The 23,569-nt window shown below is 42.4% G+C and overlaps 1 long non-coding RNA gene across 2 annotated transcripts in view; it reads left to right on the top strand.

Moving 5' to 3' along the window:
* Positions 1-1,417: 1,417 nt before the first annotated feature.
* LOC148685291 (uncharacterized) overlaps positions 1,418-23,569 on the top strand; it is a 61,284-nt gene continuing 39,132 nt past the window's right edge. The window contains exons 1-2 of one of the 2 annotated variants that reach the window (XR_015950375.1): positions 1,418-1,541; positions 8,373-8,551. This is a non-coding gene — a long non-coding RNA (uncharacterized LOC148685291). The remainder of the gene's footprint in view (positions 1,542-8,372; positions 8,552-23,569) is intronic. The other variant, XR_015950376.1, reaches the window with a different exon arrangement.

The raw sequence follows: 23,569 nt of genomic DNA, 5'->3' as shown, positions 1-23,569 counted from the left end.
GCTTTGTTGTGTGCACATGCTGAAGTGGCAAGGAAGCATCATGTTAGCATGAAAGGCCCCTTAGTGTTTTTAAAGAGAATATTTTGTTTAACTACTAATGCATGCACTGATTGCCTGCCTGAGTCCACAGTGGAAGCCTCTGAACAAATGGAACAAGGATCCTTATTCTGCCTGCGTAATTCAAACCCAAGCACTTAGCTAATAAAATGCACATGTCTCATAGGCACTGAACTTTTTAAATAGATGCAGTGCTGATAGATAGTGCAAATTCATGCATGCTCATCAAAAAGGACACACACACAAAATCAGATGGAAAGGGGGGAAACTCCAGGATGAGAATTTCTGAACTGAGACAGGTGAATGAGCACCAAGCAAAGCACTTTTCATGGGGTGGGGGAGGGGGGAGTTGCCAAATGGAGCACAATGCTTGTTGAGCAGGCTCAGGGCAAATGAATTACGGTACAGGTACATGTAATTGCTTGTATTCAACATTCTCTGCCCGCTAGCACAAGGACTCCTAAGGTGATCTTTAATGTTGCACAACAGTGGAATCCAATGTGACAGTTGTGCTAGCCAACAGTTGTTCTGCAATAGTTTGTGTGGTCGATTGTGCAGCCATGTTACTAGCAACTTGCTGGCACATTCTCTTGTACAACAAAGTTGCACTGGTGCAAAGCATTCCACCAAGGATACAAGTCTATCACTAAGTGACTTTAACGTAGGGCTACATTGGATACAACCCAGCATTTGGTTGGATCCTTTGAGTGAGGAAAAATATAGCATTTCTCAGGGATCTGTCTGCAGGGACTCAATATCACTTTTGCATGTCTTCGGAAATAAGTTCATTCCATTCCATTTCCACATTAACCTGCCAATACCTATTTTTTATAATAATAATAAAATCAACTTGAAAATTAAAGTTAAATACATGTTTTAACTATGCATGTTAGTGTGTATTTTCTCTCAAAATGCACATTTTTTAAAAAAGGATTTTGTTACTTGCTTTGAGCCAAGAAAGCACGTCAAAATGCAAGTAGATAAATGGGAACCACTACAGCGGGAAGGTAAACGGCGTTTCCATGTGCTGCTCTGGTTTGCCAGAAGCGGCTTTGCCATGCTGGCCACGTGACCTGGAAGCTATACGCTGGCTCCCTCGGCCAATAATGTGAGATGAGCGCGCAAACCCAGAGTCGGTCACGACTGGACCTAATGGTCAGGGGTCCCTTTACCTTTACCTTGAGCCAAGAACTTCTCAAGAACATTTGTGAAGTACAAAAACCAACTTGGCTCTGATCTGCACTTTAATCCAGGAGATGCTGATAGGATCAGTTCACATCAGCATTTGCATACACCAGGTTCCTCAAGCACTCCTTACACAGAATCACCATCACGTGGCTCTCTGTGTTGTTGCTTTGATCCTGCACAGATTATTTAATTTCTTTCACTAGGAAGCACAACTTTTTTTCATACGGAACTCAGCAGAACTCAGTTCCGGCACCTCTCAGGATTGCCATTACAAGAGGATAAGGGAAGTGTTCATGGTGAGTTCTGGCATGTTGCATGGAAGTGTTGCTTCTCTTACATGGTTGCTTTTCTTCATCCTTCTCTATGACACCATTGTGGTATCAGATCAAGTTGTGGGAGGGGCAAAGCAAAGGCAGGCTGAACCCAGAAAATTGCTCCTAGTTGCTCAAAATCAAGAGCAAGTGTGCATGCACACGAAAGCTCATACCAAAATAAAAACTTAGTTGGTCTTTAAGGTGCTACTGAAGGAATTTTTTTATTTTAAATCCAATCAAGTCGGGGAACTTTGATGCAAATCGCACCTGGCTTGGCTCATCTCACTGGCACAAAAAGTAGAGGTGCGTGAAAATGTCTCACATTTACAGCCACTCAAGTAAATGAAGATGTTTTAGATCTTTTGGAACACTGGGTGAATTTCAGGTTTGGACGCGAAACCAAAATGGCAGCCACCAGCAGAGGGCACCTATGTGTGTGTCATGGACAGTTCCAAAGTGTAGGTCCTGCCACACTGGGGAAAAAATGAGTTCTTACAATGCAGAACTGGTTTTGTTTGGCACCTGCGGCAATCCCTGTTCCACCCGTTGAAACCGTTAAGTGGGCACATATAGGGTAAGGTGATACATACAAGTGTCCATGTCATGTGTAGAAAGTTCATTTGGTCTAGAATGTGGGCTTCTTTGCTCCTGAATTTCTTGGGTTGTTGGAATCGCACCCAACTCCGACTTGCGAATCAGAGCGTTTTCTTGTTTGGGGAGATCCTTGGCATGGTTAAAGCAAGAAGGAGTGGGCTTAACAGCAACATAAATCCCACTTACATCACAAAATAAATATTCATGAGTGTCTTTGAATATTCAGCTGATGCTTATGAGTAATTTTTCTAAGAGGAAGTTCACTGCTGAGGCTTTCATTTTCCCTGCCGGAGAAGTAGTGGGACGTAGGGCTGAGTCTGAGCTCCTATGGCTGCATATATATATATATATGCTTACATCTATCTGCCTCCAAAGAGCCTGAGTGGCACCAAAGACTGTCGTGTTGAGTTTTAAAATGCCACAAATAAGAGATTTATAGATTTTTCTAAATACATTATTTTAGCTTGACAGCATTAATCATTCATGCTTCCTTCTTTCATTTTTCTACCTGCAATGGGTTATTGAAACAGAAAATAAGAACGGGAAAGGCTACGAGCAGTATCAAAATGTCAAGTTTGTACTTACAGTTGTATGCGCGTCGACGGGGTCAAGAGCCTCAATTATTTGTATATGTACACAGTGGTACTACATGAAAGGTTATGTCACCTGCAGCTATTTTCTTGCAGATTTAAATAGGACTGATATTCAACTCTACAGTCAGCCACTGACATGGAACATAGACTTGTAAAATACTATGAACTCTCGTGGCAGGACCTAAAATATGAACTGGGTGATTGCAAGGTGTAGCTCTGGGCAATCCCACGTACTGCTGCGTTAGTCCTTTAAATTACTTTGTGTTATCCCTGACCTGTTATTTTCATTTAAACATAAGCCAGAGACAGGATCAGAGCTCACCCCCCGCCTTTCTCTTTCGCTACAGGGAAAACAAAAATGCATGGCTTTAAAGCAAGGGAAATATTTCCAAGCAATCCCTTTAAAATACCAATGGGTGGCATTCAGCTTAGCTTTACTTAGAGTAAGCCCGTTGAAATGAATGGATCTGGGTTGCACATGCTCATTCAGTTCAAGCGGTATACTCTGAGTAAAGCTCAGTGGACTGCGACCCAGCAAGATGACATGTTCACACCATTACTATTAATGCAAATATTTAAAATAGTAAGCAATAGTAATGAGGTGAACATGCCATTTTGCTGCATGGCAGTCAACTAGGCTTTATTCAGGATATGTAGGTACATGGTAAAATACATGCACTCTAGTAGTCTTTAAAAAAACAGATGGATGGAAAGAAGGAAGGAAGGAAGGAAGGAAGGAAGGAAGGAAGGAAGGAAGGAAGGAAGGAAGGAAGGTAGGTGGAGTTTCATATTATTTGTTGCATTTCTATCCCACCCTTTTCTCGAAGGCGTTCAAGGTAGTGTACAGGTCTCCCTGCTCCTCAGTCCCAACAACAACCCTGTGAGGCAGGTTAGGCTGAGTGGCAGTGACTGACTCAAGGTCACCCAGAGAAGAAGAAGAAGAAGAAGAAGAAGAAGAAGAAGAAGAAGAAGAAGAAGAAGAAGAAGAAGAAGAAGAAGAAGAGTAGTTTGGATTTGATATCCCACTTTATCACTACCCGAAGGAGTCTCAAAGCGGCTAACATTGTGGGATTCATCACCTACCCACCCAGACCTTCCCAAAGCTGCAGGTCAGTGTGAGGACCTTGCTTGGTATATTTGCTCACTGTATTCGGGGCCAGGGAGGAATTTTTCCTGCAGACAAATTGGCCCTTCTACAGGTTTTCACCTACTTCATAGCAAAAGATCACAGCTTTTGCTGGAAAAGGTGCTGGGTTGAATCCTTAGCTGATCAGATACCCCATAAAAGAGGTCCAGCAAGGGGTGTCTCTGTCCAGGAGCCAGGAGCCAATGGGCCACAGCAGCCTTCCCAATGGCAGCCCAGGTGGATTGTAGGACCTGACACATGTCAGTGGGTGACCTCTAAGCTCAGGGCTGACCCCACCCTATTTATAAACCAGCAATTGGGCTGTTTGATACTGTATACATACCCAATGCCTTGCCCAAAAGCTACTTACACTGGCAATCAATAAATGTTGTGGCCTATTTCAACCCGTTGCACATGTCTTTGTCTTATTCCTATGGTTGGCCCCATAGAATGTGCCTGGCCATGCAAGCATGTCCATTAGCTTCAGTGACTCTCCTCTGAATAGGACTAGCACTGAATACCAACTTAAGGTTATACCTAATCAATGGGACTTACAGTGGTACCTCTACTTATGAATTTAATGTGTTCCAAATGCACATTCGTAAGTCGGAAAAATTTGTACGTCAAATCCCATAGGAATGCATTGGGAGAAAAAAATCGTAAGTCGAATCAACCCTATGTAAAAATTCATAAGTAGAAAAAATCCTATCTAAACAGCATCCAAGATGGTGGATGGAGCTCCATTCGTAAGTAGAAACATTTGTAAGTCAAGTCATTTCCATGTAGGACTGGGGAAAACCTCTGTCTGAAAACCCTGGAGAGCTGCTGCCAGTCTGTGTAGGGAATGCTGAGCTAGACAGACCAAGGTTTTAATTGTCATAATTCAGCTTCCTGTGTTCCATCCTATATCAAAGATGTATCTTTTTTTAAGTATTTTTAAAAAATTTAAAAGCTGCACTTGCTCATAGAATATATTCCAAATGATCCTCATATGAACAACTGTGTCTCAGCACTTGATCAAAACACCTTGTTTATACATGGCAATGACTTATAAATGTTGGTTCAGCATCATTCTCCTGGGAGATAATTTACCCAAACCGACAGTTGAAGTTTGTTGGGCATTAATAACCGTGGAGTTTATTTCCAGTGTGTTTCATCAGAAGCATTAGCTCCACATCATCCATATCCTAACCACTGACTATAAAAAATATTATAAGAAGCATTCGCAATCAGCACAAAGGAGATAGATGTTGGCTGCCTTTGAGCCCTTGTATTTTCATCAAAATAACTACCAGACATTGCAGTTCCTTCAAGAAAAAATGCATCTCATGATAACCAATATACAGAGACACACTGATAAACAAGATACATTCACAATTCTTTCATTACTGCATTCTTTGACAAGATAAACCACATTTTGCTGAATATTATAACAGAGTTACAACAAAGCTAAGCTGCTGCCCAAAAATACTAAAAGATTTGTACAGAAATGCACTTAGTTTCCAAATGGCTTATGGTCCTCCTTGTTTGACCAGCTATAGACTTTGTTATGAAGAGTTCCATAGTTTCATATCAGCTTCTCTGAAGAAATGATACACCTGTCCAGTTACTGCAAAGCAATCTACCAAGCGTTTTGTGATGTCTTGCCAAGGCTGTTTAGATTTTGGGGTGCTGGGTTCAAATCCACATGTCTCTGTGAAGCAAACTGGGAATCCTTGACCAACTTGCCATATTTGGCTGAATTACTTGTGAGTTGGATGGGATACAATTTGGGTCTCCTTTCGTCACATGAGGCCAACCTGAATGTCTACCCCACCATCTGAAATTAGGTATGTGGTGACTGGAGAGAAGACCTTTGTCCAATGCTTAGAGATGTTGGGAGGAACATCTGGAGGACCACTGTCTTCCTGTCTCTGTTGTAGACTCACCACCATGAAAGAAACATTTTTGGGTCCTCCACTGGCATCTGTTTCTCTCTGTACGACATCTCCTGAGAATAATCTTTACTGAGCTAACATGAGCTACAAGATGGATCCTGATCTAGAGTTTTGAAATCGCCTTGGCAGCTGTTCACCTGTTGAAGAGGTCTGCGACTTTCTCGGGGATTCTTCCCTCGATCCTGTCAAGATGGAAAGAAAGGAATTTGAAATATACAAAAAGTCATCTCTGCTTTCCCCCTCTGTGATAATCTCCCTTCACAAGGAGCTCATTTATGAAGCCTGACTTTACTGATGGGAAGAGACAGCTATAGCTTTGGCCTTAAGAATTTCTCTGCTTTGGTTGGAGTGGTGGACTCTTATTTGGGGTCAAGACCATGATTTTCTTAGTTCTGCTTTTGTTCAGCTTGATCTCAGTGCTTTCCATTTCCTTTTTTTTTTAGTGTTCCTTCTGTGCCACGACTATGTTAGAACTTCACAAAAGCAAAAACAACACTGTGTGCATCATATCAAGTGGGAATGGATGAATTATTCAGCATCGCTTCCTCATTTTTCCAGTCTTCCATTCAGTTTCCCCTATTTCCACAATTTGCAACATTTTTAATTGCACACACACACACCATAGCTGCCAAGTTTTCCCTTTTCTCGCGAGGAAGCCTATTCAGCATAAGGGAAAATCCCTTTAAAAAAGGGATAACTTGGTAGCTAAGACACACACACACGGTTGTCTCCAAAGATAGTCCTACTCTGAGTAGCCCCATTTCAGTTAGTGAACCTGGATACAATTTTACCTATTATATAAGCAACTTCCCTTTAGAAAATGGATTTTAATACGTTTTTTCACTAATAAATATACACACTTCTTGTGCACATTCCCCAAAAATTACACATTTCTTTATTTTGATCAGGTCAATGGCCCATCTAGTCCAGGATCCTGTTCTTACAGTGGACAACTAGATGTGCCAATGGAAAGCCCACAAGCAGGATAGACAGACATTTTTTTTCAACTCTCTTTAATAATACTAGAACCTGAGGCCATCCAATGCAGCCAAATGTTTGAAGATTCAGTTCAGATGAAAGAGAATACTTCTTTACACAGTGCATAGTGGAATTCACTCCCCAACACACAAGGTGCAGTTATTGCCACCAGCTTGGATGGCTTTAACGGGAGATGGGACAAATTCATGGAGGAGTCACAATGGCCTTCTACCTCCACTGTTGGGCGGCAGTATGTTTCTGAATACCAGTTGCTGGGAATCACAGGCAGGGAGAGTGATGTTGGGATCAGGTCCTGCTTGTGCATTTCCTAGAGGCATCTAGTTTGGCCACTTTGAGAAGAGTATGGGCCATTGGTCAGACCCAGCAAGGCTCCTCTTACAATGCCCAAGAGGGTATCTGGTTTCCATCTGGTCTCCATCCCCATCGTTCTGCCAGGACACTGAGGTCCAGTACCGAGGGCCTTCTGGCGGTTCCCTCGTTGCAAGAAGCCAAGTTGCAGGGAACCAGGCAGAGGGCCTTCTCGGTGGTGGTGCCCGCCCTGTGGAACGCCCTCCCATCAGATGTCAAAAAGAAAAACAGCTGCCAGATTTTTAGAAGACATCTGAAGGCAGCCCTGTTTAGGGAGGCTTTTAATGTTTAATCAATTATTTTATTTCATTTTTCTGTTGGAAGCCACCCAGAGTGCATGGGGAAACTATTAATAAATTATTATTATTATTATTATTATTATTATTATTATTATTATTATTATTATCAATATCCCCCATCTGGCCACTGGTTTGATAACAACATCACCTATGCCTGCTCTGTTTTACATTGCTCATTCTGCCTCAGTGGCTAGAGTTTACGTTATTGGCTGTCATATCTGTAGCAAGTATTGTGAAAATTAATTACTCAAGTAAAAAAAGAATATATTCCCCACCCTTCCTGCTGATACATATGTTGCACCATTTTGTGTTGTCCCTGCAACCCATAATTCAGGTTCTGTCCTGAAGAGGTTGGGAGCAGGAGTTTGCAGATGGGCGTCAATGTAAGGAAAATAACATTAGCCCACCTTGTTGTGGACAGACAGACAGATAACACGAGGAGCTCTGGAGACTCAAAAGTGCTATATAAATAAAAGGTTGTTGTTGTTGTCATTACATAAAAATAGGCAATGCCATATAAACATCTGCCAATATGCTCAGTTTGTACATTATAAGTGCCCTACGGAATTCAGCTCTTTATGTGGCATAGCATCTGGAGTGTCCAAGCACAGTCTTTGTAGAGAAGTCTTGTAATATCGAAATAAAATATGATTTATTTCAACGAGGCTTGCTTCTAGGTCAGTGTGTATAATATGGAAGCATGAAATGCACACAATTCTTGCCACACCTAGATCTGCACATACCTGTGCTTGTGCTATAAAATTACACTGTTTGATATTTGGACTCAGAGGGTTTTTTAAAAAACAATTTTTACACTATTATCAAGATGTGTAGACTACTGACTGATTCCCCCCACCCCCCCCTAAAACCCAAGTACTGTAATATTAACACAATGTTCTTTCCCATCTTTTCCCCAGGTCTCCCCCAAGATCTACAGTTTTCTTTTCCGAAATAGTTGCCATTAAATATGCTGTATGTCAATGCAGCAGTGAGGTGGTTAATTTTGACTGAATATTATGCTATATAACCACTTGGCATTTAACTTGAAAAATGACTTTCTGCTTCACCTGTCAGCAGCCCAGTTCTCATCAAATAAGTGAGTGAGAAAAATTTTCAAATTTCAATTTCCTGATGCTATTAGACACTACTTCTCCCATACTTAAACAGTTTAGCGGCGCATGTACATGTTTTTGGTATTCATGCTGCGCATCACACTACATGCTATTACAATAGCTTTTTTGTTTAAAGGGTAAAGAGATGCGTGGATCTTTATCTTGGGGTTAGAAAAAATGTATTGCAGGAACATGGCCAATCAGGTTCCTGAATAACTTTGGAACATAGGACCATAACCCTGATGTAGTGCTAGGAATTTAAACGACTCTCTGTGCCTCTTGACTCCTGGAAAAGCAGCTGGAATGAAGTGTGCATGAGCCAGGCTTGTATTATATAAAGGGCTATTGATATCCTGTGCCAAAGCAAACCAAGATTCAGAACCAAGGAAACCCAAAACTATCAGGTTCTGTGTTGTGAGGTGCAAATAGTAGTGGGTGGGGTGTTGCTTTGGTTGCATTTGCAGGTTTTGTTTTGGCTCCATTAATGAAATGGAATTTTGGCCAAGGAATAATGTGAAGGTCAGGAAGGGTGATGTAACCCTGAGTATTCGTGCAAGGTGTTTCAAATATCCAGGCAGCAATGTGTCATGCTTTGACAATGTATGCCTGTGTATGCCTTCTCAGCATTCAGTGGGACTTCCCTGGGCAAAAGTCCCATTGATTGCCTAGAGGAAATGCACAGGTTCACATGGTCAAAGCACGACACATACATTAGTATCTTGCTGTAATAATATTTATAAGAATGTGTTTTTTTTTAAAAAAAAAACATCACCACAAAAACAAAACATCAAATTCTTATTTATACATTAGTATCTTGCTGTAATAATATTTATAAGAATGTGTTTTTTTTTAAAAAAAAAACATCACCACAAAAACAAAACATCAAATTCTTATTTATTTAGAATTCCCGATGTATGGTGTTGTAGGGTTGATTATAATATTGCTGCATGACAAGAAGTCTAACTCCCAGGGCAAGGGAGCACAACAGTTTTAAAAAGAGTGCATTGCATGGAGGTCAAAGTTGGGAACAAGGCAACCAAAGGATACCATGCAGGACCCTGGATAGCTCCAAGCGAGCGACTTGCTCCGATGAAGCCTGAGAGTACTGTACACTGAAGCTTTGTAGCAGGGGTCAGCAACCTTTTTCAGCTGTGGGCCGGTCCACCGTCCCTTAGACCATGTAGTGGGCCGGACTATATTTTGAAAAAATAATAATGAATGAATTCCTATGCCCCACAATTAACCCAGAGATGCATTTTAAATGAAAGCACACATTCTACTCATGTAAAAACACCAGCCAGGCCCCACAAATAACTCAGAGATGCATTTTAAATAAAAGGACACATTCTACTCATGTAAAAATATGCTGATTCCCAGACCATCCGCGGGCCGGATTGAGAAGGCGACTGGGCCGCATCCGGCCCCCGGGCCTCAGGTTGCCTACCCCTGATTTGTAGCTTTGTAAGCTCCCCCTCTCAGACCACCACTCTCAGGCTCAACCCCCTAGTGACTAAGTCTCAATTCTTAAAGGGCCAACTCTCTGGCCTGAAGATGGTTGCTCCGCCATTCCCTTGTGTCCAGCCTATGCCATTGGCTATTGCCTATGCCAGGCATCCCCAAACTGTGGCCTTCCAGATGTTTTGGCCTACAACTCCCATGATCCCTAGCTAAGAGGACCAGTGGTCAGGGATTATGGGAATTGTAATCCAAAACATCTGGAAGGCCAAAGTTTGGGGATGCCTGGCCTATGCCATTGGCCTGAAGATGTCCTGAAAAAGCATTTGGTTCCTCAGGGGAAGGGGAAGGTTCCAGGCTCTGGTCATGTATATCTAAGGAGGTTATTCTGGGGGGCTCATGGTCCTCACTCTCAGGTCATGACACCTGGGAACCTGCTGAAAAATTGCCAACAGTACTTCTGGCCCATAATCTGGTCTGCAAACCATGCCTGCTACCTCAGGTTCCACCATGAGAGGGTAGTTGCCCTCGTATAGTGGTGGAGAACATGCTTTGCGCATACATAAGCTTCAGGGTTCAATCTCTGGCATCTCCAGTTGTTAGAAGGACCAGGTTCTGCAAAAGGCATGGTATAAATGAAGTGAGTAAATAAAAGAAACAGGGAGATGGTCCACAGGAAATCCTAGAATTGCAAAGTTGTAAGGAACCCTGATGGGTCATCTGGTCCAACCCCCCCCCCCCAATGCAAGAATCTCAACTAAAGCATCCATTACAGATGGCCACCCAACTCTGCTTGAAAGCCTCCTATGAATTGTGTAGATGTCCATATCTTCTCAAATGCAATTCCCAGATCTAATGATTCTTCTTTGTTTGCAAAAAAGAAAGACAGCTCAGATTCTGAGAAGTTAATCTGAATATATATCGGTCTGTGTTTGAAACTATACGAGGTGTGTGAACCCTTTGGCCCTTGAGATGTTGCTGAACTACAGCACCTATCATACCTGGCCATTGCCCATGCTTTCTGGGGCTGATGGGAGTTGTAGTTCAGTCACTTCTGTACGTGTCAAGGTTCCCCGTGCCTACTTGAGTCTATGTACCAATTTCTGAGCATGCAGAGTGATGGGAGGGAAATTAACAACCATGATTTAATTTCAGTTGGAAGTAGAGATACTCAGTATGAAGCCATTTCAACTTTCCATTCATTTCAGTGGAAGAGCCAAGCGAATGCTTAAATCTCGCTCACTAGAATAATAAAAAAGAGCATAAAAATTGTTTAACTTTGGCTGGATCGTGCCCTCAATGTTTTATGTAACATTTTACTTAAATTTATTTATTGTTATGGCCCAAACAAGGAGCCAGGGCTCATTATCTAGATAGCTTTTTGATTATAAATGTATTTATGTCCCCTTACCTGAGCGAAAAGATGTCGATTATTCTTATTTATTTAGAATTCCCGATTTATAGTGTTGTAGGGTTGATTATAATATTGCTGCATGACAAGAAATCTAACTCCCAGGGCAAGGGCAAGCCAGAGAAGCAACCTGGACTAATTAGATTATTATTATTATTTTACTTCATTTCTTTTTGTATTGATAAGGCTTTGAACACTTTTTTTTTCTTCTCAGCAGGGGGAAAAACGGACCCGGTGCACAATATTTCTTCTCCCCCCCCCTCTCCACACCCCAGACATTAGCTTTTATTACACACTATATTGTGCTCAAATCCTGGATTTTATAGTTGTAAACATCAAGCATCATTTGAAATAAGAGCTTATGGTAAATCTCCACTGCTTTCAGCAGTTATTATTTATTCATTTATTTGTGTACTGATCACGGTGCATTCCAATCCAATACGTACTTACAAATTTAAAAGCACATCTGTCCCAAGAAAGGAGTCCTAGAATCCTAGAATTTGTAGAGTCGGAAGGGCCTCCCAAAGGTCATCTTTTCCAACCCCCTGCAATTCAGAAATCCCAACTAGAAAAATCCCAACAGATAGCCATTATGGCCTCTAACTGATGGGAAAGCTGAAAAGTATTGCTCGGAATAATGCATCATGGGGGTCTTTTTTTTAAAAAAAGGCCCACAGGCATGTTTGGGTTTGTGAGTGTGTTCCATGGGTTCAACCCGCTCTGGTCTCTTCTCATCAGCCATCCTGGCTAGCAGCCATTCATGAATGTGTCTAATCCTCTTTCAAAGTTGGTGGCTGCCACTGCCTCTTGTGGGAAGGAGTTCCATGGTTTAACAATGCACTGCATGAAGAAAGACATCCTTTTGCCTAAGTTGAACTGGAATAGAGGCATTATGGAGTTTTGGGCTGCTCATGGCAAAACAATAATGGGATGGAATGAACCCACTGAACCCACTGAACCCAAGACTACTTTCATATGTGTGCCAGTCTACATAAAGGGGGTAACTAACCTGCGGGTTAGCTACCCAATGGTGCTCAACTCCCATCAAAAAGTCCACCGCTTGCTCTGATCTCTGTCTAATGCTGAGCCATCCATTTGCCTTTGTGCTGTGCCAAGTGTTCTGAAACCCACACTTGCAATGCTATGGTCACCACAGCTTGTATGCAACTCCCGAGAAATTAACTTGGTGCAGAACAAATACTTTTTTTAACCTGGCTCCATTGTCATTCAGCTCGATTATAGCCCATATGTTTGGTTTAATTACCTCGGGGGTAGATGTAGATATTAGAATTTCCCTGCCACCACTTCCTTTCCATATTGGATTTTTTTGAAGAAGAGTTTTATAATCGAGCAAATAGCAGTTTAGATGAATTTTTTTTTCCTGGGAATTATTCGGCAAATGGCGCCTTTTGCAAGATAACCGTTAAGAAATTGCCTCCCTGCTGCTTGACTAATGTAGCCGTCCTACATTTTATATTTACTGTGAACCCAATTTGTTTTTTAAGAAATTAACAAAACAAATACTTAAGTACTGTGCTGCACATTCCATAAACTTTTTCAAAATTCATTTTCGTGGGGAAGCAGGAGCTGGGAGGGAGGGACACAAGACATTAGAGCCTATATGAAAGAGCTTATGAAAACCATTCTAATGAGACTGAATTCCTACCAAAAGATTTATTTGTATTAATACAGATATGGTGCAGTATCTCACTATTTACCTTAGGACTGGAGAACCTCGGCCTGGGGGCTGAATGTGGCCCTCCAGACTGTTTCATTTGGCCCTTGAGACTCTCCCCAGGTCACATTCTTCATCAGCCCTGCTCAGCAGGACTCTTGCCTGGCTAGAATGTGCCACTGAATTGTGATAATGCCTCTTGCTTGCCTATGGAAAGGATTGTAGCTCAGTGATAGAGCATCTGCCCTGCAGGCAGAAGGCCTCGGGTTCAATCCTCAGCATCTCCAGGTAGAGATGGGACCTTCTGACTGTTATCTCTTGCGTGCAGGAATGCTCTGCCACTGGGCCACAGCCCTTCCTTAAAGATGGCTTACAACAGGTTGAAATCACACACATGTGTAACACAAACCCAGCCAGCCCAGAAGCCCTTAATTCCTTGGCTGATCATTGGAGACCAGAAGATGCTTCCCTTTAGCTGTGTAGTCCCAGGGCAACAGGGAACTAGAGGGAAGCTCAAAGGCAGGACCCAAGCAAAATAGCCCTTTCCCCTCTGGCGGTTTCCATAAGAACCTAAAGAACCTAAGAAGACTCCTGCTGGATTAGGCCAGTGGCCAATCAAGTCTACCATCTTGTTCTCACAGTGCCTAACCAGATGCCCATTATGATAGTAAAAATAAATAAATAAAAATCCTAACCTTCTTCCACAAACATTTTGTAAAGCGGTGATAAGTACTGGCCCAGCTTCAGCCCCTAGCACATAAGAGCCCGCTGGATCAGACCAATGGCCCATTTAGTCCAGCATCCTGTTCTCTCAGTGGCCAACCAGACACCTATGTGAAACCCACAAGTGGGATCTGAGCACAAAAACACTCTTCCCTCCTGGAGTTCCCCAAACTGGTATTCAGAAACATCACTGCCTCCACTGTTAAAACATTAACTAGTACGTTTCCGAGCATAATTCAAAGTGTTGGTGCTGACCTTTAAAGCCCTAAATGGCCTCGGTCCAGTATACCTGAAGGAGCATCTCTACCTCCATCATTCTTCCACTGAAGTCCAGTGCCAAGGGCCTTCTAGCAGTTCCCTCGTTGCGAGAAGCCAAGTTGCAGGGAACCAGGCAGAGGGCCTTCTCGGTGGTGGCGCCTGCCCTGTGGAACGCCCTCCCATCAGAAAAACAACTACCAGACTTTTAGAAGACATCTGAAGGCAGCCCTGTTTAGGGAAGCTTTTAATGTTTGACGGACTATTGTATTTTAATATTTTGTTGGAAGCCGCCCAGAGTGGCTGGGGAAACCCAGCCAGATGGGCGGGGTATAAATATTATTATTATTATTATTATTATTATTATTATTATTATTATTATTATTATTAATCCGTGCCTGCCTGGATGTGCTCATCATTGAGCTTAGGACCTTCTGCATGCAAGCCACATGCTTTACCGCTCTGCTCCAGCCTCCCCCCATCTGTTCTGAAGTCCCAGGGCTACTTTACAAACCCTGTAGGCTTAGGCACTGCTTGCACAACCTGCTTTTGTACTACCAGAACCTCTACATGTCCCATTCGTACATGTGCAGGCTTATTCAGAGGCAGTCATGAGCTTGCCTACGTAGAGGCGGGCTGCAGGAAGTGGGTCTCTCTCTCTCCCTCCCTCTCCCTCCAACCGCCCCCTCTCACACCCCCTGGCCTATGCATAGCCCTATTCTTTAGTCTGAATGCAAAAGGAAAAGTTAGTTGTAAGAAAAGAGCCAGATGGGAAAAGTAGAAGCTATTGCTATGTTGCAACTTTATGCAAATATGAATCATATAAAAGAAACTTTTGTGCAAATGGAGCAGGTCGCAGCTCAGAGTAGAGTGGGGGCTGTTGTGTGTGGGGGTCTGCTCCTACTGAAAATGTGGAGTCCTTAGTAGTTTGCTGCTTAAAAGTTAGCAGAGCTGTTACTTTCCGCCAAAGTCTGCTTTCAGCCAAAAAATGATTAGATTTAAAAGCTACGTTTTGTGTCAGTCACTAACAGCGGGAAGCTTTCTCTTATTATAAGATTTAAATTAACAGATTTTATTTACCACAATAGTTATCTCGAGACATATCACACTTCTGGCTAAAAGAGTTTTAAATTAGCAGCTTTTATTTATCACAATAGTATGCTCCTGGGCTACTACACTTCTCCTGAACGCTACTTACTTCGTTGCTCAGGCCATCATGACACACACACACAAGAAGAAGAAGAAAAAACCCAACCCAGATGGTGACAACTGACTCAAAAACTGAATCTCAAAAGTTCCAACAATGGAACGGCTCTTTGAAAACCTAGATTGTCAAATGTGGGCATTGAGAAAGTTGTCTTTGGAACTGAGGCAGATTCAGCAGGCTGTTGAGTCAAACAGTTAATTGGATGACAATAAACATGGACGGGATAAGTAAGAGAGAGAGGGGGGGGGGACTTGTGGAAATTGATGGCTTTAAGGGACCGATTCAAAATGTGCAGGTAGAGGCTCCCCAGTCTGGGAGACTATTGGTCTGAAAACAGCAGTGTGCCAAAAACATGTCCAATGTTATTTATTTTTATTTATTGCATTTATATCCCACCTTTTCCCCCCAAGGAGCATACATGGTTCCTCCGGCCCCTTTAATCCTCACAAGAACCAATTAGGTCAGGCTGAGAGGCTGTGTTTGGCCCTGTGAGATTCATGTCTGAATGAACAGATTTGAAACATGGTCTCTCCAAGTTGCTAGTCCGACACTCTAACCACTGCACCACACTGGCACAGCAAAAGGAATCTAAACCCTTCCTATAGCCTTGCCTTCTCCCAGACACATAGTTTTCCATGAGAAAGGAGATCATAATCTGAGTATCCCCCCCCCCCGAAAAATAAATTCTGTCCCTTAGTCCCATCACATTAGCCTCTTCTGCCTTTCTGCTTGAATCGCCTCTAAGAAGAAGTAGGCTAGACATTCCATAGGGATAATTAAGGGCTATCCCCTAAGAATATCTATTTCCTTAATAGTGAAAATTCACAAAAAACCACATGTTATTCCTTACATTTTCATGAAAATATGCACTTTAATGGCTGATCCAAATGGGCAGCCGTAAGCACAGTAAAAAACCTCTCCCCTGATGCATATTCTGGGAAAACTTCAACTGGTGAGATAATTTCAATAAGACACCTACCCTTTTCCCAGGAACAGTCCCCGTTTCCCAGGGACAGTCCCCAGATTTACAAATCAGCCCCCTGACAAAATCCATCTACCATATATACTCGAGTATAAGCCGACCCAAATATAAGCCGAGGCACCTATTTTTACCTAAAAAAAAAAAAAAGATGGGAAAACTTATTGACTTGAGTATAAGCCGAGGGTGGGAAATGCAGCAGCTACTGGTAAATTTCGAAAATAAAAATATGCCTTTCCCATCTGTCGGCGGCGGGATGGGGGGGGGGGAGAAGCGGCGAGGAAGGATCCCTTCCTCGCCGCTTCTCCCTCCCTGCCGCCTCACACAGCGCAGGCATAGGATGGGGGTTTGGAGAATCACAGCGCAGCACTTCTCCGAACCCCCGGTGCTGTGCCTTTCTCCACCACCGCCTGCCTCACTCAAATATAAGCTGAGGGCGGCTTTTTCAGCACATTTTTGGTGCTGAAAAAGTAGGCTTAAACTCGAGTATATATGGTATTTAGTAGGAAGTTGAAAAGTGTCCCTGGATTCATTGAAAAAAATCTGGTAACCTTACCCTACCCATGTGCGTACAAGAGGTGATCTGCTTCTGGGAGAGATGGCCTATGTGCCCTACGGATGGTTCCGATTCACTCTAAAGCTCTACAAGGGCCGCTGTGTCCAGAGACAGATTTTGAGACCTCCACAATCCTGCCTATATTTTAATGATTGTCAGTTATTATTTTACAGATGGTTTATAGATAGATGATAGATAGATAGATAGATAGATAGATAGATAGATAGATAGATGATAGATAGATAGATAGATAGATAGATGATAGACAGACAGTAATGAAAGCATCAAACAGCACTACAGTCAGTTCTGGTTACTGGTAGGATGCAGTTAGTCAATAAAACTATACATTTATTGCAGGGACCAACAAAACAGACATTTTAATTTCTTATAGCAAAGCATTTCAGCTTCTGCCTTCATCAGTTGCTCTGATAAAAATGATACACTGTGTGTGTGTGTGTGTGTACGTACGTACGTACACACACACACACACACACACACAACCATCTGACTGCAAGAGGGAGCAAGTCATCCTAGAAAGTGCTTCCTTTTTTGGTCGCTTAGTTCACATGGAACAAAAACCACATTGTACCAATCAGATATTTAATGAGCCTGTAACTCCATTTCCACCTTATCCCAAAGGTACGGCAAATAGTGCTGCTTTTTTAAAATATCAAGAAAACATCATTTGCTCTAAAATGCCCCTAAAAGAGGTCTAAATTGCCAATAAAGGCTAGGTAATTGTATCAGCATGGATCAGAAAGCATTTCTCAGAACTGATGAAACAGTTTGCAGTATTACACAACCCGGATAAGGCTGCCTGTGGATTATTCTGGAAGCAGTAGAAACTGGTCTTGATTTCATTTGCTCGCTCTGCATTTGAAGTCACCAGAAATATTTTGTTGTTGCTGCCTCATAGAAGTTTCTTCTTTGTGGGGATGGGTGCATCCATCAGTTTTGGGTTCTCTCCGTTTCTCATAGTTCCAATCTTAAATTGAGTTCTCTATAATCCTACATCAGTTTGAATTATTATTTTTTTAATAATAATAAAAATACCTTGGAAGATCATCAGCATTTTAGTCCACATTTTTTTCCAAATATGCACATTTCTGTATGCTTCCTTTCCCAATATACACGTTTCTGCAAAGTAGCTTTCCTTAATACAATGCATTGTTGCATATTATTCTCTCTCTCTCTCTCTCTCTCTCTCTCTCTCTCTCTCTCTCTCTCTCACACACACACACACACACACACACACTCACACACACACACATACACACATGAATTTTTATGAACACTTCAGTTGAATGTCACCTGACTGCATTGCAAAATTTGCAGAAGTGAAATCTTCAGTTTGGAAATTAGGTAGGCTTTTCTTTAAACGTAAAATGAATCAATTTCATCCCTCTTACCTAGTTCTGTGTGCTCCTAAAAATGCCATTTTTGTGTGTGGAGGGATTTATCTTGTCTGTGCTTACTTTATTTACATTAGTTAAAAAGTATTTTAAAACCACTTTTCAGGACAATCCCAACCAGAGTGGCTTACAATGCATTAAAAAAAAAAAACCCTTCACATTTAAGGTATTTATACCCTGCCCTTTCAGGATAACTCATTGCAGGTTGCCTTTCCTGAATTTAAATCTCTCTCTTCTCTCTCTCTCTCTCTCTCTCTCTCTCTCTCTCTCTCTCTCTCTCTCTCTCTCTCTCTATATATATATATATATATATCATTCAGTCTGACCTGCTGTACACTTCTTGGACAAATGTTCTAATCAGTGTTAAGTTTATCTACCAGCTTCTGTGCATCTCAGATGTGCCAATGCCGTCCTTGGCAAAACGTAATAATAATTTAAAAATCCACATATTTACATAATATTTAAATCCAAATGTCTGTGCAAATCACAATGAACGAATGAATAAATAAATAAATGGATGTGGAAATGTGCCAAGGCAGATTTATGGATTAACATATGGAACAGTGTACAATGCAGTGAAATAGGAGGAAATCCAACAGTGCCCATCCAACTGCAGAACACAATTGGCAGAATGGGGATCTCCCCTCTCCTTACAGTTTCCTGTACAGCAGCGGCTGGTGAGGCAGCATGAGTGGGGCACCACTGCCCTCCCAGCCCTTAACACAGTGGGTCACTAGTTCTTACAGAGAGCGCAATGTTATAGCAGGCCAATGGGATCCTAATGAAACCTCCTGCCAGCAAAGCTATTTCTCCATAGAAGTACCTGGGGATAACTCTGACAATGATCTGGTTCAACTGACTCCACCTCCATTACCAAGGATGCAGAGCAAGCCCAGCACGACCCAGTGTTTGCCATCCCAGCAATGGTGTCAACAGGTGTCAGGAATGAGCCAGCTCCAAGCAAAGGTTTGCAGCCAACTGCAGAAAGCAGCCAGGAACAGAGAGGCTTAGATGTTAGTCAGGCAGGGGAGTGATTGCACTTACTGTACACACAATCAAAACAAAGCTTGCCATCTAAACAAACAAACAAAAAAGCCCACATGACACACAAGGGAAATGGGACAGGGAGGGAAAAGGAAAATCAAAACTCAGGCACCAATTTCTAAACAGCTGTTCCTCTAATGTTCAGCTGGCATACATTGGGGCAGGAGATCTATGGGTATAGGGCGGTATATAAATACAATAAATGAAAAAAATCAATTTAAAGTGTCTGATGGAACTGGCATCCACCAAAGCTGATGGAATGAGCTCTGCTGTCCATCTCTCCCACTGAGGCAACCTGAGGGAATGAATGGCTGCCCTCAGATGAACATTGCCTCTGATGAAGCTGGCCTGTCATAGCAGAGTCAATGGAGTAAGCGCTGCTTCCCAGCTCTCACACCGCTGGTTGAAATGTAGCCTATTGTGAGATAGTTGCCTCCATTTCTCCACCCAATTTTGCCTCTGGTCCTGCTCACCACTACAATTTGGCCCTCGGAAGGTGCCTACAAAGAGCTGCTGCATTTGGACTGAAAGATTCCCCATGCCTATTGCAAACTATCACGAAATCACAGAAAGTTGTACATCGATGGCTACGCTGCTGTAAGTGTTCTACCACTGTGATTCTACAAACATTTGACGACCAAACACATATACGGCATAAATATTTAAGAAAAAGTAAATTCCATTAAGCCACCATGTGATAGATGCAGAAGTAGGTACTTATCTTTGAAATATTAAACTCTAGACATTTATACCCATACAAAAAAAAGAGTTTCCTTCCATTTGATGAGAATTATGTGCCTCACACTAATAAAATATTAAACACCAATTTAAAAGATAAGTATCTTTTCCACTTTTTTTTTTAAAAAAATAAGAATAAAATACTTGATGGTGTACATGAGCGCTAATGTGCATTAGAATTTCCATACAATACGGTATTTACAAACTTTTTACGAAAAGTTCTCTGAATGCATTTGTTAGTTGCTGGCTCTGTGAGTGCTTATTATTCCTCATAATGACTTCTTGTGTTTTCAATAATGCAAGATGGAAGGTGTATAAACAGGCTTTATTTCTGTAGCTCCTTCTTCTTTTGATACAGGCTGGTGCTGCCAGTTAATTAAGCATAGATCGCCACTAAAACGGCATTATCACTTTCTGTCCCTATTATATAAATTAATGTCAAGCCGATGCAATGTTTCATGGATAAAATATTAGATAAAGACGTTAAAGAAATTCTACCCTGCATTTTTCTGTAGTTTGACAATGCATTATCTTCAGCTTAAAGCATCCTTTCCTAACCTTCCACAAACATTTTGTAATATAAGTACTGGCCTAGATTCAGCCCCTGACACATAAGAACATAAGAGCCTGCTGGATCAGGCCAATGGCCCATCTAGTTCAGCATCCTGTTCTCACAGTGGCCAAACAGATGCCTCTTCTGAGAGGCCATCAAGCAGGACCTGAGTACAACAGCAACTCTCTTAAAAACCACCTCTTGGATCAGACCAACAGCCCTTCCAGTTTTTTTGGGTGGTTTCCTATTATGTGAAACTTGCAAGCAGGATTTGATCACAAGAGCAGCCTCCCCTCCTGTGATTTCTAGCAACTGGTATTCAGATGCATTGCTGCTTGTAGCCATCAATAGTCCTCTCCACCTTTGGGCAAATTCCAGGTCTCCAACAGTCTCCACTAGGACTCTTCTCAAAGATAATTTTCTCGTATTTTTTTCCAAGTTCCCTTTGAACTGTGGTAGAATTCCTGACTCCCCCTTCTGTCAACGTAAGCCTTCACATCAGCTGAGTGACACTACTGGATACAACTCATTCTTGTTAACTATTATTTTAATAATTTTGAAAGAAGCAGTGGGGTTGTCCCCTACTCCTTCCAGTCCTCATTTCTTAGCATACAGACTACACCAACAGGAACTAATGGTAAAGGACTCAGGCTCCAAATACATTAGTGGTTCCTCTGCCCCTCAAAAGAAGCTGTGGATTTGCCACCTGACAGAAATGTGACCGCCCCCTGGTTGCTATTCCAGAGCATTGGCAGTTGTGTAAGCCCTGAGGCTGGGTAGGGGACTGATGTAGAGAGAATGCTACAAAGGGAGTTTGGGGTCACTTGATATTTTGCCTGAGATGTGAGGTTATAACATTTTAGAATAGGTGAGTAAGAGGATAGAAATGTATAAAATTGTGCATGTTGTGGTGAAATGGGATGGGGAAAAGGTCTCTCTCTCTCTCTCTCTCTCTCTCTCTCTCTCTCTCTCTCTCTCTCTCTCTCTCTCAAAATATTAGAACTTGTGGGCATGCAATGAAGCTGAATGTTGAAAGATCTAAAAGAAAGTACTTTTTAACACAGCACATACATAAACTAAGGAACTCGCTCTTGCAGTAGGCAGTGGTGGCTGCCAACTTGGACGGCTTTAAAAGAGGGTTGAACAAATTCATGGAGGAAAAAGCTACCAATGGCTAATAGCCATGGAATCATAGAATTATAGAACTGGAAGGGATCCTGATTCAGGAATTCAGGAATATGAAATTCAGGAATATGCAGCTGCCCCATATGGGGATCAGCCTGCGGACTTGGGTGTTATCAGCATCAACAACGGAGCTATCCAGGTGCTGGATGATACGGTAGCTATGTTTTATTTCCAGTAGGAAATATGCCTCTGAATGCCAGTTGCTGAGAATGACAAAAATGAAGAGCGCTGCTGCCATCAAGTCCTGCTTTTAGACTTACCATGGGCATCTTGTTGGCCAATGTAAGAAGAGGATGCTGGACTAGATGGGCCATTGGTCAGATCCAGCAGGCTCTTCTTACTTTCTTCACCTTGGAGATGGTCCCTTATCAGCATTAAGTGCTAGGGAGCCAGTCACTGCAATCGGCCAAGTCAAGTCGTAACATTTCCCCTGGGATTTTATCACTCCAGGCTGCTGGGTGGTGTGACTGCTGGGGGAGTGTGATCACATGTTTTGGCTCTAATTCAAACAGATTCTGTATCTAGGGTTTCCAGGGATAGACATCCTAGGGGTTACTTGCTGTAAGGTGAAGTTCAGTTTATTACCGTATTACAGCATTTATTCCAAAGACCCTTTGCTGTCAGCAATACTTTCTTTCCTTATAGAATGCAGATAAGAGGCATTTCAATCAGATCACATAGTGCTATCTCCTTCCAAAACGATTCAGTTCCTGCTTTCCTTTCCTAGCTTGCTTGCTTTAAGCCAGCTCAAAAGTGAGCATTTCTATAGAAGCCTGTACATCCAGCTCTTACAAACTATTATAGGAAAGGGAGAAGAGAAAAGAACAAATGTTTCATTGTATCAGTCGTCACTGGGTGCTTTATATGGCCATCGACCATCGAAACATTTTCTCTGAGGTTCCTTATCCCAGGATCCAACGGGGTAGTGGAAGGATTTTCTCTTGCACCAATTGGACTTCATCCCCCCCCCCCAATCTGTTCTGGTGTTTTCTCCAACCCTGTAGAGCAGTTTTCTCTTTTTTGGGGGGTGGGGGCAAGGAGGACAGAGGGACACTGCCCCACCAGCCTTTGTCTGCCCTCAATCAGTTCCCAGCTGTCTGACCTCTTAGTTACAGCCACTCCAGAGGTGCCCCTGGCTGTTGAGGTTGAAAGTCTGCAAAAATCCATGATCAGAGAGGCCAGCTTCACATATGCAAGGGTAAATCCTGACCACAACACTGGCAAGGACTGGCTATGTGGGAGCCTAACACTGACTGAAGAACAACTCCAGACATGGTGCAAGGGGGACTCTGCACATATAGTAAAAATGAATAGAGTGAAGTTGCATTTCAAGGACGATGGTCGGATGAAGAGATGGTGAGGTGCTGGGGTGGTGGAAGGTGACAGAAAGTGGTTGACTAGAGAATGGACCAGCCAAGATGACATATATTTCATATGTAGGGTGTGTACTAATGGAAATGCTGTCACAGACTCTTTTTGGACTCCGTCCGGTAATGCAATACTGAATTAAAGTCTGACTAATTGGGAATTTGCTCTGAGCCTTTGCAATTGAACCCCCACAAGGAGTTTTCTCTCGCACTGTCAGCCTCCTTTGTGCTGCCTTTATGAAACTGTTTCATAAGAGGGTGAGGGACGGAGACTGAGAATTAGTTGGTCATTGGCTCTGCCTCTGCCTCCTGTTGGTCTTTCTGTCTTCTGCCCTACCAGTCCCAATGACTTTATGTTCCCCTCATCATAAATTGCTGAAATTATGGGATTAGGCTCCCCACAAAGTTGCTACTGATATACCATAAATCTCTTACGTTGTCA

This window comes from Zootoca vivipara, chromosome 6, assembly GCF_965207765.1.
Source record: "Zootoca vivipara chromosome 6, rZooViv2.hap1.1, whole genome shotgun sequence".
NCBI classification, from domain to species: domain Eukaryota; kingdom Metazoa; phylum Chordata; class Lepidosauria; order Squamata; family Lacertidae; genus Zootoca; species Zootoca vivipara.
The sequence above is the reverse complement of the archived record's forward strand: the minus strand, read 5'-3'. Positions and strand labels throughout refer to the sequence as shown.